The sequence below is a fragment of the Poecilia latipinna genome, unplaced genomic scaffold (genome assembly GCF_001443285.1).
Source record: "Poecilia latipinna isolate Pla-1442-1.1 unplaced genomic scaffold, P_latipinna-1.0 Scaffold2921, whole genome shotgun sequence".
Lineage (NCBI taxonomy): Eukaryota > Metazoa > Chordata > Actinopteri > Cyprinodontiformes > Poeciliidae > Poecilia > Poecilia latipinna.
The window spans coordinates 39,353-43,394 of NW_015115537.1; the positions used below are offsets into that span (position 1 = coordinate 39,353).

The 4,042-nt window shown below is 38.9% G+C and overlaps 1 protein-coding gene and 4 non-coding genes across 5 annotated transcripts in view; all 5 read right to left on the reverse strand.

Annotated features, from left to right (window-relative positions):
* Positions 1-4,042, reverse strand: part of LOC106939594 (uncharacterized) — a 14,193-nt gene that overhangs the window by 5,297 nt on the left and 4,854 nt on the right. The gene's annotated exons all lie outside the window — the stretch shown is intronic.
* trnag-gcc (transfer RNA glycine (anticodon GCC)) lies at positions 3,424-3,495 on the reverse strand. Its single transcript has one exon. It is a non-coding gene; the product is annotated as a tRNA-Gly (tRNA).
* trnag-ucc (transfer RNA glycine (anticodon UCC)) lies at positions 3,599-3,670 on the reverse strand. The gene has a single exon. It is a non-coding gene; the product is annotated as a tRNA-Gly (tRNA).
* Positions 3,774-3,845, reverse strand: trnag-gcc (transfer RNA glycine (anticodon GCC)). The gene has a single exon. It is a non-coding gene; the product is annotated as a tRNA-Gly (tRNA).
* trnag-ucc (transfer RNA glycine (anticodon UCC)) lies at positions 3,945-4,016 on the reverse strand. Its single transcript has one exon. It is a non-coding gene; the product is annotated as a tRNA-Gly (tRNA).

Genomic DNA, 4,042 nt, shown 5'->3' on the forward strand with positions numbered 1-4,042 from the left:
AAAAATTTTTTTATATAAAAAAAAAAAAAAAAAAAAAAAAAAGTTTTTTTTTTTCTTAAAAAAAAAAAAAAAAAAAAAAAAAAAAAAAAAAAAAATTAAAAAATGACATAACTCACACAACCTTCAAAAAAATTTTTACAAGTCAACTGTTACACTGCTGGGTGTCTCCATCTATTCGGTCTTTCTGCCCAAGAAAGTCTCCTTATTCATAAATGATGGATGTTTCTACATTCAGCAGAAAGAAAAGGATCCTCCAGCTGCTCCAGTTCAATTCCACACCAACCCCATAAATCTGCAGCACATGTGATTATGTTTTACAAGTGCGTGCTTTCAGTGGCCTCTAGTAACAACTCCGGCTGCCTCCAGTGACACCTACATGTTAGCTTGTAGTTAAAGTGTCCGATTAAAGGTTAGAAATATAAAAGAGGGAAACTATTGCTGCTTCCTTTAAAAGTATGCACTTGTAAAATGTAATCTTTTTTTAAACAGTGTCTTCTGTTGAGTACTCACAACTGAATTGATACGTAATCACAATAAAATACTTTGACCTTTTTTAATTCTGCACCTTAAAATGAGACAAAATATGAAACAATCCCCCCAAAAATCTTCTACAGTAAATAACAACTAAATTAAAACAAAGAAATGTTTAACTTAAAATATTGAATAAAAACTGTCAAAAGCATTCAAAAAAAAGAAAGAAAAAGAAAAAACTAACTGAATTAGACAAACAAAAAGTCACAACGAAATAAAATTAAATAAAAATGAAAACCAAAACCAAACTCTTATCACCCTGGTTTGCAACACTCGACTCACAAGAGCAAACGAAACTGAAAAGTCAAAGTAAGAGAATGACTTTAATGGGCGGATTCATGCAATTACTGAGTTTCTGTTCTGAATTTGGGATGATGCATTTTGGTAAGATCACACGTTTCCCCACAAATTTAATTCATTTACGACAAACTAATTAACTTAAACGTTGCCATTCGGGGACTTCACAGTGAGACGAATATATAGAAACCATGTATAAAAACGGCGTCCTGCGTTTGTCACGGAGGAGTTTCTGGTTCTGTTTTTCCAAGATCCAGTGAGAAGCGCGTCGAGCCCAGCGAGCGAAACATCCCCATCTGCAAGCGATTATCGTGGAGTTGCAACCAGCCGCTGGAGACGGTTTGGACGTGACAGAAAGCGTGACGTAACGCAACGTTTTCACCGAGGTCACGCTGCGTGAACAGTCCCGCTCTCTCATGAAGCGACTGAAGGAGAAGGACGACTTTTTGCAGCTGAAAAAAATATCTTTGGCAAATAAGATATTTGGAAAAAGGAGAAAAATAAATAAATAAATTAATAATAATAATAATAATAATAATAATAATAAGAAGAAGATTTCTTCCCTTTTTGGCTTCAAAGAAAGTATTTTGGAGTAATATGAAGCAGCTGGATGTGTTTTCGGCTGCATGGGATTAATTAGCCACGCCCAGTAAAAATTTCACAACTCTTAAAGTGTTTATACACTTATGTTTCTATTCACAATGTGAACAGCGTATACAATATGAAATATATTTCATACAAACAGGTTTAGTAATTTACAGAAAACAGTCTTGGTATTAAAAAGCTTGCTGAGGAAGGACTGTTAGTAATATACACTCACTGGCCACTTTGTTAGGTACACCTTGCTAGTCCCAGGTTGGACCCTTTTTATAGATTCAACAAGGAACTGGAAACATTCCTTGGAGAGTCTGGTCCATATTGACATGACAGCATCAGACAGCTGCTGCAGATTTGTCGGCTGCACATCCATGATGTGAATCTCCTGTTCCACCATATCCCAAAGTTGCTCTATTGGACTGAGATCTGGTGAGTGTGGAGGCCATTCGAGTTCAGTAAACTCATTATCGTGTTCATAAAACAGTCTGAGATGATTGCCGTTTTATTACATAGTGCGTTATCCTGCTGGAAGTAGCCATCAGAGGATGGGTACACTGTGGTCATAAAGGGACGGACACGGTCAGCAAAAATACTCAGTAGACTGTGGCGTCGACACGATGCTCAATTGATACTAACGGGTCCAAGTGTGTCAGGAAAATATCCCCCACATCATTATACCAACACCAGCAGCCTGAACTGTTGATACAAGGCAGGAGGGATCCATGTTTTCATGTTGTTGACGCCAAATTCTGACTCGACCATCTGAATGTCGCAGGAGAAATTGAGACTCATCAGACCAGGCAACATTTTCCAATCTTCTATTGTCCAATTTTGGTGAGCCTGTGTGAATTATAGCTTCAGTTTCCTGCTGTTAGCTGACTGAAGCGGCACCAGTGTGGTTTTCTGCTGCTGTAGCTCATTCACCTCAAAATTTGAAGAGTTGTGCATTCAGAGATGCTTTTCTGCGTACCTCGGTTGCAATGCGTGGTTATTTGAGCTCAAACAGGTCTGGCCATTCTCCATTGACCTCTGGCATCAAAAAGACAATTGCGCCCACAGAACAGTGGCTCACAGGATATTACCTCTCTTTCAGACCATTCACTGTGAACCCTAGAGATGGTTGTGCATGAAAATCTCAATAGATCAGAAGTGTCTGAAATACTCAGAGCAGCCCGTCTGGGACCAACAACAATGAAAAGTATAAAGTCACTTATATCACCTATAATCCCCAAAGTCGCTTGAAAAACAATCTTGATATTGTATGAAAAGTTTCAGAAGTATAACAAATTTGAGAAAAAGTTACATGTCTGGGCTTGTCCTTCTTTATTTATATGCAATGGCCAGGAATCACACCCGGGTCAACTGCTATAAAGGATGCTATGCTCACCATTATAGCACCATAGCTACCGAAATTAATTGTGACATTTTTTGCTAATATAACCTGATTTAGAAGAGAAGTTGATAAATACATTTTACAGTCAAAGCACTGCAATGGCCTGAAATCGAACCCGAGTCAACTGCTTCGAAGGCAGCTATGCTCACCACTATACCACCATCGCTACTGAAGGTAGTTGTGACATTCTATGAAATTTTTCGCCAAGATAACCAGATTAAGAAAAGAAATTGATACATCTATCATTCTGCAGTCACGGCACTGCGATGGCCGGGAATCAAACACGGGTCAACTGCTTGGCAAGCAGCTATGCTCACCACTATACCACCATTGCTACTGAAGGTAGATGTGACATTCTGTGAATTTTTTTGCCAGGTTAACCAGATTTAGAAGAGAAGTTGATAAATGCATCTTTCATTCTACAGTTAAATTACTGCGATGGCAGGGAATCAAACACAGGTCAACTGCTTGGCAAGCAGCTATGCTCACCACTATACCACCATCGCCATGGAAGGTAGTTGTGACATTCTGTGAAATTTTTTGCCAGGTTAACCAGAGATAGAAAAGAAGTTCATAATAAATATATCATTTTAAAGTCAAGGGACTGCGATGGCAAGGAATCGAACCCAGGTCAACTGCTTGGCAAGCAGCTATGCTCACCACTATACCACCATCGCTACAGAAGGTAGTTGTGACATATTGTGAAATTTTTTGCCAAGTTAACCAGAGTTAGAAGAGAAGTTCATAATTAATAAATATATCATTTTATAGTCAAGGGACTGCGATGGCCGGGAATCGAACCCGGGTCAACTGCTTGGAAGGCAGCTATGCTCACCACTATACCACCATCGCTACAGAAAGTAGTTGAGACATTCTGTTTAATTTTTCGCCAAGATAACCAGATTAAGAAAAGAAATTAATAATTAATACATCTATCATTCTGCAGTCACGTCACTGCGATGGCCGGGAATTGAACCCGGGTCAACTGCTTGGCAAGCAGCTATGCTCACCACTATACCACCATCGCTACAGAAAGTAGTTGAGACATTCTGTGAAATTTTTTGCCAAGTTAACCAGAGTTAGAAGACAAGTTCATAATAAATATTTCATTTTATAGTCAAGAGACTGCAATGGCCAGGAATCGAACCCAGGTCAACTGCTTGGAAGGCAGCTATGATCACCACTATACCACCATCGCTACAGAAAGTAGTTGAGACATTCTGT